At 39.4% G+C, this 16,560-nt stretch overlaps 1 long non-coding RNA gene across 1 annotated transcript; it reads left to right on the forward strand.

Annotated features, from left to right (window-relative positions):
* Positions 1-8,367: 8,367 nt before the first annotated feature.
* Positions 8,368-10,025, forward strand: LOC120323310. The gene is made up of 2 exons (XR_005563641.1): positions 8,368-8,414; positions 9,621-10,025. It is a non-coding gene; the product is annotated as an uncharacterized LOC120323310 (long non-coding RNA).
* The last annotated feature ends 6,535 nt before the right edge of the window (positions 10,026-16,560 follow it).

Here is a 16,560-nt window from a genome sequence, read left to right on the forward strand (position 1 = left end):
TAACCCCGGGGGTGGGTACAGGAGAGAAAGGGGCCTTCTGAATCTGAGATGATGCCCTGATCCAGCCTTTGAAAATCCCATCCTGGACTACCTTTGCCCCCTCAGGCTTTCACCTTTCATCTGGGGCCACAAACACTGTTTGAGATGAGAGAGAGATCTTGAAATGCGGGCAAAGCTGTTCAGTAGGAAACTTCAGAACCTCCTATTTGTTTCACATGGGCCACCACACTGCTATAAAACAGTAATAAAGTAAAAACTGGATCGATTATCTAAAGAAGAAAGATCTATTATCTCTGAGATGTTATTAATCCCAGCTCATCCAGTCTAAATATATCTCAAACTGATTAATATTCCGAGCTGTAGCCATAGGGACATTCTGTACCCCTCTCAAGTTTTCCATTTATGAGCATGTTAAATTTGCATCCACAGTGTGCAGCTTAGTGGCAGGTGATTTTCCAGTGCTAACAACAACTCTACCTCGTTTGCATGCACGATGCTATACAAAACCCCAGCCAATCAATGCTGACTACTGAGAAGCAGGAAAAGAGAAATCCACAGATAACGTTTGAAACCTCTTTTAGAAATTAATCCTTAGGACTTTTTAATAAAATTTACATAAAGGGCATTATTTTCTCCTACTTAGACTATGTATTAGCTGATTATTTTATGTTGTGTTTTTGGTGATCTCTGGTGTGCAGGTATCTATCCACACACACACATTATTCCTTCTAGCACATATCTTGGGAAGTCCACAATATCAGCAGGGTCCCTGTGTCTCTGATTGCTGTAAGTGGATGAAAATGCAAATACTGAGATGACAATGAGAGATGAGCTGCTTTTTGCCATTGGAGGCTTTATTGATCCATTTGTAAAGAGAAGGTTTTGGAAGTCATTAACCTTTGCTTTTTTTGAGCAAATAGTTTTGATCAAATACTTGGGGAGGTAAAGCAGAGCAATCTTTAGAAAATGTCTGGAGGGGAAGTTAGGATATGGGCTTTTCATTCTTTTGGGAAAGGTAGATTAGGGGAAGAGGTATCAGTTTTTCTGTTTTTTCTCATAGGTGGTTCTAACACTCCTCAATCCTTCGTGACTTAAATGAAGAAAAGTTCTTCTTTCCCCGTTCTCAGAGTGGTGTTGAGTGGAAGGAATACGAAGGAATATATATTTATCAAAAATTTCCATAACACATAATTTACTATCTGAAATGTGGATTGAAAAAAGGTAATTTCTCTTTAGAGGAAAAATAGATAAAAAGACACAAATCTTTATCTTCTGCTCCTTACAAATCAGCTTACATATGTGTCTTGGGACTCCTCTAATTCTGCTATGCCATATTAATGGTTATTTTTATGCATTCAAGTAAAAGGTCCCAAGGAGCTCTACAGAAATATAAAGAAACAGTGGTCCTTTGGGATCTTCCTGTCTCAAGCTGGCTGTGAGTCTTAGCTTCCTTTCCACATTTTTTAAAAAAAATTTTTTTAATGCCTAGTCCAGAGTTGCAATCCAGAATAATGAGAAAAAAGGTTTATAATTAATATCCTAAAAATTTCATTTTGTGAAATGAAACGTGTTCCTTGTGATCTCCAAGAGATTATAACCAAAAGCCGTGTAATTCTTCTCATTTTAGGTGAATCCTCCCTCTTCAAAAAGCAGCTGTGCAGCTGAATAATTGGATCTCATGACTACACAATTGCAAATGTGAGTTTTGGTAGGACTGAGATTTTTGAATTTTACTTAATATCGCCATCTTGGAACAGAAAGCTTGCAATTTTCAAGATCACAAGTTTGTAACAAAGAAACTACATGTGTTAAATGCCAAGCACTACTTTGACCCTGAATTCTTTGGTTCACAGTGGGATTCATAAAGCTTCTGGTTCCTTGGGAGAAACATTTTAAATGCTTCCAAGCTGAATCTACTCCAAAGTTGAAAAGTCTGACCCAGGTTCCCAGAAGAAAAGCTTTATAAAATGTGCAAAAATTGAGCTTTCACCATGGAACATAATTTTTAAAAAAACCTAATTGTCTTTTTCCAACAGAAATCTGTGTCATCATTAGGTTTTGGCTGCTTGTAGTCATAACACTGTGAGAGGTGACACACAGTAGTGTAGGAAATTATTTCTTTTACAAGGAAAGAAATAGCATCTGAGCTGAACAGAAACCACTCCAGCTGTGTGAACGAATGCTCAGAATCTCTGAAAATAAAGCCATTTGGTTTTAGGTTCTTCAATATATTTCTAGATGCAGTATTAGAAAAATGATCAGTAATTTCTAAAACATTGTGATTTTTACTCTGTTGTGGTCAATTATATTTATTTTTATTTCTTTCTTTTTTTTTTTTTTTTATTTTTTTTCCTTTCTTTCTTTAATATTCTGGATCATTTATCTCTAACTCACACCCAAATCCCTCATTATTTTATTGCCTGGCTTACTTCCAAAACATCATTGACTCACAAAATTCTGTGCTGCATGTTGATACAGGATAACTATCAAATTCCAATGCCTGGTAAAATAGCAGCTCAGTGACAAAACTACAATGTAGTAAACTGCTCTTTGGTTTTATTCTTCTACAATGGTTCAAATGCTTGGAATACAGTATACATATTTTCAATATAAATAACGTTACAACTTTTTAAAACGCACTATGGTTTTTATCATACAGAGAAAGGTCTGAAATCCTCATTTTATGCCTCTTCTCTGTAGTCCTTGCTCCAAATAAAGGTAAATGACTCTTAAAAATTTCCCACTTGACCATGGAATGGTCTGTCATCTCAGGTATAATCAGGTGCTGCCTTCTTAAAGTTCCTTTGCAAAGCGTATGATGTGCTGCATGGGAGGGACTGAGCTGCAAAACATCTGGTTGGAATTTTAGGCAATACTGAAATGCTTTAAAACAGTCTGGGGAAGCCACTGCACCTTAGAAAGCCTCGGGTCCTTATCCTAATTAAGTTGCATTCCCTCCAGAGCCTGGTGCCAAGGTGTTTAATGACCCCTTAATTCTCCCCTACTGAGCACTCTTGGCTGTGCTACCACACAACCTCTTAACTCAAGATGGGTGTCTGACGAGCTAAAGGGAGTTACACATATGGAAGATGATGCATTAGAGGCACCAGAAATTAGAGTTCTGTTCCATTTATGAATGGGAAACCTTGCCATTGTTACCCTGTAGTAATAGGAGCAATACTGTGTCACTGCCTGCTCTAGATTCTGCCATAAGTAGCTGGTGAAGCACAGAGATAAGTAATTATGCTAATTAAAAGTGGAGAAAGATAGTCACCTGCTCTGGACCTGAGAGACCAAAGTTTAATGCAACTTGCAGAAGGGTGACAATTTTAGTCTGCTTCAAGACACATTAAGCAAAGATATTTAAATTTGTGATCTTAAAAGACCAAAATAAGCAGAAATTTCAGAAATTAGTGATGGGAGGAGATGGGAAATATAATGTAGAAGAAGCAGATGAAATAATTTATTTCCTCATACATATGCAGACTAATAGATACACTGGCATTAAAATTAGTAATGCTGAGGACGCGTCTGACTTCTACATTAGTGTTCTTCCCTCATAATTGACAGCTTAAGGGGGGTACTGATACATAGTGATGATAATGACATTAACTTGTTCTTGAAAGAAATTGAAAATGGCACTGCTAATAATGCCTGAACTGTGACAGCCTCTCTGCAAATTGCAGGAATAGTTCAGTGGCATTGGAAGAAGACATAAATGGAATAAGGTCCCATATATCTTAATATCAAAGCTGTATAATATTTGTCTATTTTACTGCTTGCCAAATGTTGAAACCTTGGAGTTGGAAGAAAAATTGTCCCTTGGAGAGGGCTACAACAAAACATGCACAACTCAGTCACTGAATCTTAGTGTGGTGTGCTGGTCCTGTAAACAGAGGGAAATTTCACTGAATTTGTACAAAAGCGATAAAGGCCAATGAAAAATTATCAGAGCTAAAGAGAGCAGTGCTCTGGCTATGGATGTGGAAGAATTGTAAAATATTGGTTTATAGACAGGGCAATCAGTAAATTTAATAAGTTGCTTCTGCAGTTAGTCAAAGTAATTAACACAAGGGCATATAGGGCAACTTGAGCCAGCAGAGTCTGGCACTGGAATAACTGACTGTAAGAGAGTCATTAGCTCATGATTAAGTAGTTTATCCCCAGAAGTCAGCATCTGTAGTCATAAGTACTTATTTATAACTATTTCTGACTGATTCTAGGGTTACGTAGGGCATTACGTATACTGGGGAAATGGAATATACTCTATTTCATATGGGAAAATTTTCTTCTTTGCTTGTTTCAAGCCATCATTTCATGTTCCTGATGAAACGGGCCCTGAAGAGAAGCATATCCGTGGATCCTTGACTGGAAGAGCCCACTGGAGATAGAGCAGTGTGAAGTAGATGGAGCACAGGATTTAGAGCACAAACTTTCTACAAAGAAGCAAAATGGAATCAAGGAAGGTGGAATCCTTCCAGCAAAGAGATCCATAGACAGGAGACTACAGAAGTGTCAGGAAAAAGGGGTGTGTTGCTGGTCAAAAAGGACAATCAAAAAGGACCTCTGGTCATCAGAGTAGGAGGCTGGCCAACTTTACAGGCAGCGTTTTCACATCTGGGTTTTTAGTTTTAGAGCTGATGTCAAGAGGACAAGACAGAAGACAGGAATGTGATTTGCAAGTTGGTGTCTGGAAAAAGGCTCTGCATATTCTGAGAAAAAGAAATTACTTTGATGAACATGTTTTACCATTTTTTAGAGTTGGTATATGACTAGGATATAGCAAGAATGGTGTCTCCAGAGATGATGAGATCAAAACCCTTTAAAATGGGTTAGAGAAGTCTGAATGCAGTCTTTGAATGTAGGGAAACTATACTGAACTTCAGGAGTTTCACTGAACTGGAGTTGAGTAAGTAAGATCATACAGTATTTTGCCAGATGAGTTTGTGAAGAAAAGAACACAACCAGGTTGTATCAGCAGAATCTCTCTTTGTTGAACTTTGGTCTAACTAGTCATCTATTCTGCACAGATAAAAAACCATTCTTGGATAAAATGAAGTTCACAGTGCCGATTCCCTTGCTGCTGGAAGGTGGAAAATGTGGGGGTGAAAGAAAATGTTGCTAACTATTAACAGTGCTTCCTTGTCCCATTTGCCTTCCATATCTTCTGAAGGTGTCCACTGTAATTTAAAATTCTGATTTAGGGTCTATAAGTTCCACTACGAAAGCAACCTTGGCATAGTATAACCTTGAATTTCAAATGCAAATAATTTTTTTTACAGATGTGTCAGTAATTGATCTACGTCACTGTAAAATGCTGGGGATTTCATTGGTGGATGTGTCTGTGTGCTTGATATAAGACAGACAAATGATGTTTATTTGCATACTTCTCATCTAAGTGTAACTTCCTATCTCCCCTCAGCTGTGGATCCCTTGGACAAATATGTCTCCCTGTGCTGGTATAAACAATTCTTGCAGCCTTCCTCTCTTCACTTCCAAACAAAATCTCTCATGGAGGAAAGACATGAGGCTGGGGTGTGTGCCCATCTGTTTTATTCTGTGATTTCAAACATCATTTGGATTTTTTCTGATCAGGACAACACGATGTACTAAGTGGGAGACTTGCAACTGTACAGGCTGGTATTATTCGAAATTTCCTAGGCTAATGGGATTACTGTTGCTCTACTTTATATTGTTCATACACAAGGGAGGAAAGAGAATCCTGAGAGAAGAACTAATCCACAGAAACACACTTGCGAATTTGTCCTACTTCTTGTTCCAGTCCAGTGTAATAACTGTGAATTGTAATTTCCTCTGAATTGTAGTGCTCAGATAACACTGCTAACCAAACATGAATCTTATCAAAATGCAGTGACTCAGTCACACACCATAGACAAATTGTGGGAAGATTTGTGTGGATCTACTTAGAAATTGGTAGTCATAGTTAGAAACACTTGAAATAGGGATGAGAAATGGGAAGGAGAGAAGATGGTAGGTAGACCAAGATGAAATTGTAGAACAAATGGATGGAGAAAACTAAAAATAAGAATAGAAGGTGGCAAGAAATACCTTGACTTTACTAAGTACTTGGCAGTCATACTTTTAGTAAAAGAAAACTACATAAGAGGACCACAGGGGGGCAGGGCTAAATCAAAGATCAATATCTCTGTGAATATTCCTAGTGTTTATGTTGAAATGGTCGTTTCATGTGAATGTACACCAACTGTACTGGTCCATTGGTGCAAATATGGGGCAAGTAAAGTCTGATGTAAACAAAGAAAGATCATGGATGAAGTCTAAAATAAGTACCTGTCCTCTAATGATGAGCTTTATTTGATTTGAGATCCTCTCTGAAAGTCCTACGGGGGATTTTTCAAAGCAGCATATGATCTAGTCACCAGTCTCTGTCTAGTGTAGGAAGCAGAGCTTCCTTTCTTTGCCTGGTTTTGGCTATCCATAAAAATGGCTGATTGACATAATAAAATTATCTTTCCATAGCCCAGGAGAAGTCCATAGCATACACGTAACAAAAAACTTTGCTTTGATGTGGTATGACAGTAGTAAGAAAATATATAAATTTATAGTACATGCATTAGGGATCACAGATTTGTGAAATTCTAAAAACTGAGTCCTCAGTATTGAAACAAGAGATTCACTCTTGAGAATTTCACTGTCTGTGATGTTTAGAGAGAAGTTACAATCACTGAAGCTCGTAGGAAGTAAGGATTAATTCCTCACATTTATTGTTGGAGGCACAGTGTATGTTATCCCTTAATGAAAAGAATACGTAACATGGAACAGACAATACTGTAGGTTTGCCATAATACAACAAGCAGACTAGATCCAATCCCCTGAGGCTATTTGGATTTTAGGGGATTTAAAATTTTGGCTAAGCCGCTATATTCATGTTATGAGTCCTTTCTTTGAGCTGCTGTGTCTATAGTTTTTTTTTGTGCTTAATGTACAACAACCTGTGATAACTATGGATCCATATATTGTAAGGCTGTGGCAATTTTCAAAAGTCCTCACTGAAAAGTCTAGTATATGGTTTAAATCACCAATGTGGGGCTAATTCCTTAATGTGTAACTTCTCCTTAAGGCTTGCAGGTGATAACTCACACTTGTAAATACAGCTCATGCCCAGAGAAGTGTGCTGCTGCCTTAATCAGCTTCATGAATTGTATTACTTAATTGAAAATGCTAATCACATAACTATTAAACTGTTAATAATCAGGAATCAGTAGATCATTAATTCAAAATTGCTATAATTGCAGGATGCACAAGTGTAGAATTTCACTGGTGAGGTTGAACAATTAATTTAATTTCCTAAAGACAAATATGTCATAAGTAGGTATTGTACAAATAGTAATTTAAGTGCGAAAGTATGTGTTTCTTTTCTTTTAATCATATTTATTTACTTTTCAGACAAGCAAAATACCTGAGAATATTTTTGTTTTTAAATAAAATTTCTGAATTTCAGAGAAAAAAATTTCTGTGATTATTTCATCCCAGCATGGTTTTTTCCTAGGGCTGTCCAAGCTTCATCAAGAAAAAAGGGAAGCCAAATAATCAGCAGTTCCTTGCAAATAGAGCAAGACTGTCTGCTGGGCCCAGTCTGCCAGTGTTGCATTACCGAAAGCATTCCAGTTTACCGAAACTCAGCCCTTGTCCTTTTATTCTACAGGAATTCGGTATTCCTTTTAGGTGCAAAAAACCCTGTCCATATATTAGAACTGAATCCAAATCTCTATAGCTATTCAATGCTTGTCCTTACATTTTCCATGCAGGAGAGTTAGCACACAGCCAGCTACTTAATACGTGGTTCTCTGTGCTACATTCTTTGGGAGTGCAAGAAGTAAGTTGGAGATAGTTTTCTTTATTTCCAAAACCTTTGTATAATTTATATACCTTGTTTGGGTACTTGCAGCTGATCCTTCTTTGAAGGGGTAAGCAAAGCTTGGCCTTACCATGCACTGACTGAATCCATGAGGGAACTGCAATATCTCTGGTTTTACCAGCTGGCTTGCAATGTTTCAATATTCGTTTTCATAGCAGCCACCTCTGATTCATGGCTCAGCTTCACACTCCCTCCTTCTGCTTAGTTTGTCCAAACTGAGCTTGTGCCCTTTGCTGTGACAACCAAGGAAGGGAGATACTAGAGGGGTTTCATGTGGGAGTGTGCAGATGTCGCAGTGGATCGAGGTCTCTGATAGGTGTGAATGTTTTATCTCTACCCAGGAAGATCCCATCGCAGCCATGGAGACACTGCAATGCTCAGGAGGCTCTGGAGACTAACGATATCACAGTTTGTGGAAGCAGATTTTGGCACACAAAGTGTCAAAAATCAAACCCATCTGCAGTAGATATTTAATTCCTCAGACTTCTGTGGAAAATCCACATCTCCACATAGACAGGTATGTCTGTGTCTTTTGAATCCTTAGCTATTGCTTTAACACTACTGTGGTTTGTTTTCGAAGAGATTATACACTTCTGTAAACCAGTTACACATATACATGGACGTGTCCATTAATATTACATCACATTGCAAGTCCTACTTCTAATTTCATCATAAAAACAGCATAAAAATGTGCAATGCAAATTCACTCTTGTTCATTGTTCAGTGGAGTAAACTTTCCATGCAGCTTGTGAAAAATTAGGCAGAGTGTCAGCTGTGAACATCTAATTCCCCCTTCAGGGTGCTGACAAGGTACTCCAAAGTAATGCTTTTCACTAATTGCATACAGCACTGACCATGGAAGCCTTCCACTATCCCATGGCAGAACAGTAGGATTCCTATGGCTTTTCCATTTAATTGAAAGTGAACATAAGAGACTGTTAGTATTGTCTTCTGGGATCCAGGGAGGATCCCAAAAATTGTAGAATTTTAGACAATTTCTCTGGAAGTGTGTCATGCTGCCAGTTCTAAATTATGGGGAAAATGGAATTGCCTTGCTGTGGCTCAAAATTGAAATTCAGGAAAAAGAGAAAACCCAACCCACAAAATAAAACAATAAGTAACTTCCTGGAAGTTATAGGGTTGGGGGTTTCTTTCAGCTTCGTAATACAATTTTTTTCTATAATATTTTTGCATGAATCCAAGAGTGATTATCTTATTGGACATAGTACATCAGTTAGATTCAAAGTATGTTTTCACCTTCATTAGTTATTGCTTGATCTTCCTACTACTGAATTAGCTTTGAGAAAAATAGGATTAAACTCTAATATGCAAAAGTAGTCCTGATTAGACAAGGAAAGCAGAAATCAAGCCGTCTGTTTAAAAATATATTTCATACCTCTCTATTATATTGCACTATGTAGCTTTATAGTGTTTTCTACACTTCCAAGCAGTTTAAGGACAGAACAGACAGGAACAGCTGGAGTAGAGCAGGTCTCAATAGGGAATGTGCTTTACCTGTCCCTCTGTGTCTGTACCTGTGTGCAATGGAGGCACTGAAGCTTTGCCACACCTCTTTGTGGCCGTGCAGGGTGTCTGAAGTGCCATTTTTATGTATAGACTATACACACTCTATAGAGTATAGAGAAAGTAAAAAATGTACATGGAGGTTGCTTTAAGTTACAAGCTTGTGGAGCTGAAGATGACATTTATCTTTTGTCTTTAGTGGACCAAAAAGAGATTTGCAGAAGAAGCCATTCAGTGATAGCAGCAAGAAGGCAAAGGTGAATTCCACTGAGAAGAATCTCAGTAAGAAGGATGAGAGAAGGCTCCATCAAACAACAAGAGGAGCGAGAGATGGATTACAGAGGAGAGATCATTTCTTTTACCAGCAGGGACTAGATGATATTTGTTGGTTACATTTTTGTGAATATTTGAAATTTTATCAGGTGGGAAGGAAGGAGCTTTCTTTTTACTTAACAGGTTTGGCCTGAATACCTATTTATATTCACAGATGTGGAAGTTGTGTGCACTGCTAGTGTATGACTTTGACTGGGATTTCTTTGAAGACTTTTAAACTTCTACTTGTTTCATTTTTGTCCCTCAAAATTAAAGGAGTTAAGTACTCTGAGCATGTGACCCTGTGAGTTTGGTGTCAACTAGGTCTTTTTGAAAAAAATTCTGCCATTTACAATGACAAATGGAGTAGCTTAAATGAAAGAATATTTAAAAACCTTGAAGGAAATTACTTCTGCATGGGAGAGATGTTTTCAGAAGCATTAAGACGAGTTAATTCTGACAAGAATGCTAAGGCTTTAATAAGCTAGTTTATATGCTTGAGGCAGTCAGTAATCAAATGCCCAAGTACCTTATGTACTGACATTTACAAATCACAAACAGATTTATATATTGCAATTCTAGAACTTTATCACAGGAAAATCATACTCTGCTGTTTAAACCAGATGAGAGAAGAAGAATTAAAGATTCACGCTTATGAGAATAGAAGCAGCTGTCTAGTGTTTGTTATATGGGATGGAAAGCAAGAGGAATGCATTTTAAAAAGCTAAAATAGCCTTCTGAATAAGGTGCTAACTAGATGGTTACCCAAAAGATTTATACTGGGCAAGCACTTTACCTCTCTGTTTTCCTCCTCTCAAGGAATAATTATTTCTTTCTGTTATTCTTCATCAGTCTTGCCTATCTAGCCTGTGAGTTATGATGCATAGGAGTTAAAGCTGCTTCAGAATTTTGTCTTTTGAGTTGTTAAGTTTCTTAAAAAGTGGCTCCTGCTGCCTCTCGAAACACCCCTGATTTGTTATAAGTGAAAATATCTGAAAATGCAAACCCTTCCTTAAAAACTGTGCAAGTTTGGGTAGTCTTTTTTCTGGGAAAGCATTCTCAGGACAGAAGGTTTCAGAAGTTGGCTGGTGTCTCCTAGAGCAGTCATGATGTTCTAAGTCACTTAGCTGTGAGGAGTAGGAGAATGTCACAGCAGAATATTAATCCTGGATTCCCTACAGACCAGGCAAACATCATCACACTGGACTCTTAAGGAATCTGGGATTTCTTTTATAACATATCTATGATGTGTACAAATATTCAGGAGCTCCGTGGTTCTTGTCTAATGTGCATAGGAAGTACAGTCACAGTTCTTCAAGTATGGTGTTAAGTCTGCCTTTTCTTTGAAATTCTGGTGTGATTTAGTTAAGAATTTATTCCCCTTTGAAATAATAAACATAATATAAGCTAACATAAATTTGAATATAATGGATTACATGTTTTTAAGTGACTTAGTGTTGAGCGGTGTGTGGCATACATGTGGTAGCACAGCCTGAGAGCTTTTGGAAGTGGCTTGTCTTCCTGGCTTGACCTTGGACCTGCCTTTTACCTCTGGGCTTGCCCAGTGATCATGGGACTGAAACAGACTCTAATTAGTACCTCCAGGGCAGCCCAGACCTACACTGCCACTTTGACATCCCACCTTCTGCTCAGGCAGGTCCCTCCATCCCCCTGCCCTGCTGTCCCTCTGCTCCAACTCGCCTTCCTTTCTGGTACTAGACAATCATTGCTGCTCCTGGGCATAAACCCTGATGTAGAGGGACAAGAAATCTCATTTTTAACTTGTAAAATTGGTAGGTACTAATATTTAAGCCAGGCACTTCTCCCATGGCAGTATGATTTCTGGGTGTTCAATAGAGTTAATGAAGCAAACATGTGAGTGAACAGTTGCAATAATGGGAGTTCTCCACTAACATTTAGGCTCCACATCACAGAGTAATGCCATTCCTCCAAATGCATTTGGCTTTCAATGTATTGATCTTTCTTAAAATGTTTTCAGCCTTTCATCATTGCCTAAGTTGAGGTTTTTGTAGAAAATGAATATTGCTGCACTTATGAATGCCACTAGTTATGAAATCCACAGCATTTAAAATACTGCTAACATTTTTCTGGTAATGGAAGAAATTATATTTTTTATGTAAGCCGTGGTTTTTTTTTTCTTTTCTCTTTTTCTTCAACAGATATTCTCTGTTAGTCCCTTCCTGTTTGGTTTGTGGTTTTTTTCCCCCCAAATTTTAGTGTATTCTGAAAGATTCTGCTCTCCTGAGAGTTGTGAAATTTATTTCAAAGGAAATCAAAAAATCTCTCTGTTCTCCTGAGAGATGGACCAATCAGCACTCATAAAAAAATAATAACAATTATTATTGCTATACAGGATAGTATATTTTCTCTCTTAAAAAAGCTATCTCAGATTTCAATGCAAGGGTACAAATACTTTGCACTTGCTATTATTCAGCTAACAGAGAATACACCTACAAGGCAGACAGAAGAAGTAAAAACATAGGCTGTTCCTTTGTTTCACTCAGTCAGTGAGTAAGCTTTGCATGCTACTCTTCAGTCCTGTTGCACCTGAAGTTTTTTAATTTACAATTCTCCAGAAGGAGTCTCGGAGAAAATATAAAGAAGAAACATTCAGTTTTGAGAAAAAAGCATCAGGTGGTTCAGTTTTTCATCCTTTCTCCTGAAATGGTTCACATTTTTGTATTGCAAGCTACATCTTGTCAGAGCACAGCCCACTGTCATCGTGGGTTACACAGTAAAATGGCATTGGAATAATTCTCTGCATCTGCTGCACCTTTTATGAATAGCCAGAAAATCATCCCTGTAACAAGAGGAGTGGGAGAGGATTCCCACGGAGCAGAATGAGGGATCTAATGTCCAGCTAATTTATTTTGTGGACATGATGTCAGTCATATCATAGTTTTCTTCTTCCTGTACAGAATAGACAACTACATTTGAATATATACTTGCTATAATTTGTGAAAAGCTTCCACATTTTTCTACCTCATCCTTATTTTTTTCCTTCAGGATTAGAAAAATGCTGGACACCGAACTACTGTCCAATTGGAAATTGTCTTCAGGTCTGAGATATCACTTTGACTTTCATTAACATTAAAAATGTGGATATTGCAGGGAAACAGATTTTTACTGCACTATCCCTAACTTTACAGATCTCAGGAGGAAACCAAAGAAGCAGCTCCCCACATTCAGTGAACATTTTCCTTTTTCCTCCCCGTTCCCTTTCTGAGGCTCACTTCTGACTTTGTGTCTAACTCTGACCCAGTGTTCCTACATTTGAAGCACAGACAGCAGGGTGTAACATGCATAGGTATTGACTTTGCTGAAAAGGCTCCACATGGAAGCAGCCAGCTCATCCCTCCATTTTAACCAGCTTTTCCATCCTTAATCATGCTATTATTTCCAATGACTAATTGTTTGGGGGTGCTCTATCTCCTTCCATGCTGAGGCTGTGGGGGAATGTGAAAATTTGAGGCAGGGAGTTTAACTGAAAATCAAAGAATTTACAAACAAAAAACCCTGGGCAGAAATGAAAATCCACTGCTACTATGCCCAACAACTATGCAGTCTGACATGGTTGGAAAAAAAAAAAAAAAACAACAAAGGAAAAAAACCTTCCTGTGTGCTTAGGAAAATGAGAAGGGAAGAAAATGCAGGATTAAAAGAATATGCATTTTCCTCATCAAAGGAATCTCCTCTGCCTTGGTGTAGAGAAAATTTTCAGACAAGTTAGATACAGAGAAGGATCTGGAAGGAAAATGACTGTGGAGTAGGAAGGACATGTATCTCTTGTGTTGGCTGCTTCATACCTAAAATGAGAATTACATCAATTGACTCAGTTTTACTTCCACAGACGTACTTACATCCATATTAGTTATAGTTAGGGTACCTCTCCTCTGTCTGTTCCAAACTGAGAAGTGGGTGCATGAGCTGCAGCTTCTTTTGTCTCAGAAGCCCGGAAAGAAGTCCTATGTTGTTCAGAATCTATCTCTGAATCATAGGACATCTGAAGCTCTCCCAGAGTTGTCTGTGAGATTAAAAATTCTAATGTTTTTCTGGTTATTTTAATCCCATGTTGGTAAAGCAGCAGAAAGCTACAAAGAGGAGACAAAACATACAAGGAGGAGCTCATCGCTGCATGGAAATAGAGACTATAAATACTAATAAGGGAAAAGATGACTTACAGAGAAACAAAAACAAGACAAGGTAAAGACAAAGATCAGAAAGCAATTCTTAAAGGGAAATCCTCTGCTGCTACAAATCTCATGAGGAATTAATCCCCTGGTGAGAAGTCAGAGTCTGTAGCTACAGCACTGCATACAGCGTCACACACCGTGGTGAAGGAGCTCAGACCATGTGGTGGCAAATCCCAAGTCTATCACAGCCTTCTTGAGTGATATCAGGCACGTCAGCTCACACATCACTGCAGACAAACCCTGATCCAGCTTGTCACCCATGTTATTTAAAAGCAAGCATAAGGTAAGCTCTAGGTTCTGATACCTGCTAGAAAAGAACCTGAGTGGTGCTGGTGCTCTGAGGCAACAGCCCACATAATCTGGGTAGCTGTGGCACAGGTGGGACCCTGGGTGCTCAAACCAGGCCTGCCTTGGGGTTCTCCTTTGCTCAGCTCTCCCTGAGGATGGGACAGGTGCTCTGAGCATATCTGCAGCCAGCAGAGCAGAGAGGAAACACCTGACTGTGCAAGTGATAGCATCATCACCTCCTGTAAAGTGGGAAGGAGGCAGAGTGAAAAGTTCCCATTTGGTCTCTCACCTGTATAAACCTGGCCACTAAGTGCCTGAGAGAGCTATTGTCACGGGTGGACTTCTGGGTGGGCTGTGCACAAACCATTTATAAAGCAGCAGAAAATGAACCGTTTGATCCATTAAAGAAATGGTCCAGCTTAAAGCATGCAGGAATTGGCCAAACCATTGCAACATGCATTTGTTCATCAACCATTACATTAGCAACTAAATCCATCAAACAGTAATTTACTGTAGCCTATAATCCACCAATACCAATGCCTATAATCCACCAATACCAATGCAGGATATACTCCTACTCGGATAGCTGCTTTCCACCTCTCATCTTCCATTTTTCCATCCTCCCTTAAACTGCAGCAGATATATACAAATCCTGGAGAGAGATAGGCTGTCCAGCTGAGGATTGCTGGTGCCTGAACAACAGTTGTTTTTGTTTCCTTGCATTGCCATCAATATAAATTACAGAATTGTTAATGACAATGGCCCTGAAGGATGGTTCTCCTGGTCAGGCAGCAGCTGTTCTAGCAAATCCTGGTACTTAAATGTGCTTGTTGATCTGTGCAATGAGTCAGCCTTTGATGTTTGCAGCTGTAAATACAAGGAAGGCAAATAAAATGAAAGATCTCTTTAATTCCAGTGTTGTGCTATCAGCTTGAGTACCTATTGCATGAGCTGTACATGACGCAGAGTTTGCTGTTGTCTCTTTTTGTTTAGAAACAGGAACCACTGCAGGCCAGGCTCAGGCAATGGGACCACTGCAGGCTGTGACCAGTGTGGTTCTGGAGGCTGCTCACTGCAGGACGAGGCCTTTCCAGCTGTCCACATCTCATTCCATGTGTGCAGGACAGCCATTAAGGAACCAAGAAGGATGCTGGCTGTGGATTAATTTATTACATTAAAAATAGAGTCCCAGGAATCCCAGCAGCCTTCTTGGGCAAAGCCAGTGATAATGTCTGGCTTTAGTTCAGAGCTTGGATTGCTCTGTTCTGGAGGTTTAAATAGAAGCACTGATCACATGTGAAGATAGGAGTTATCCGTTTGTAATTTTGCTTCTAATTTTATATCACGGACATAATTTCTTTGTGCTGTTTGAACAGTATCCAGCACACCAGTGCTCTCCAAACCCCCAGTTCAATACAGCCATAAATGAGAGTCTGTGTGCGTACCTAATGCTCTGGACACTCTGTATCTGCTTTGCTGGTTTACATTCCATCAAGACTGGAGAATCTGGTCATATCTGCTTTAGAAAAAAATCGTGGATGAATTGAAATAGCTGCTTCCAGCAGCACATCCTGGAAAAGTGCTTACAATGACAACAGAGCTAATAGCAGAGGGCTTAACTGATTCCTCCCTCTGACACAGTACTTTATTTGCACTAAAAGCACAGATCTTGTGATAGCAACCTAGCTCTGGGTCAGCTGTGCTGATGTCAGTGTAAGCCCTCAGATTTATGCCTCACATTTACTGAGCAGAGGAACTATGATTGTTTAAGACATGGCCTTTCCCAAGCTGTTTTCTTTTATAGGTGGAGAGCCATGATGGGCTCCTGTGCCCAAAGCAGGTGCCTGTGCCAGCTGCCAGCATGGCCATATGCAAGGATTGCAGCAAGGCTGCAGCTCAGCCCACCCAGCCCTCCATCTGCATCCCACTTGCCCACGTTTGCACTTACAGCTTCCTTTCTCAGCCTTTCTGAGCATGGTCTGCTGGGTCCTCCTGGCGGGAAAACTGCTCTGCCTCTGCATAGCCACTGGCAGAGAACCTGTGTGGGATCACCATCCCTTTTACTGCCAGTCACTCCCACAGTGTCAGATCCTCCCTAAGGGAACAGCCCATCTCATGGCACTCGAGCCCATCCTAATGCTAAGAGAAAACATGTGACAGTCCCTTGGGAAGTGCTGGATCTCCCACTATTGCATTGGGATTGTCTGTCAGCACTTGATCGTGCACCACTGTGGTGTCTCTCCAAGTGGGAGGGCACAAGAGGTGCTGGGCATGATTTCTGCCTTGGGACACCACTGCCTTTGGGAGGCTGTACAGGATGAGTGT

This window comes from Pipra filicauda, unplaced genomic scaffold (genome assembly GCF_003945595.2).
Source record: "Pipra filicauda isolate LSUMZ 115617 unplaced genomic scaffold, ASM394559v2 scaffold10_size6260569_pilon, whole genome shotgun sequence".
NCBI classification, from domain to species: Eukaryota; Metazoa; Chordata; class Aves; order Passeriformes; family Pipridae; genus Pipra; species Pipra filicauda.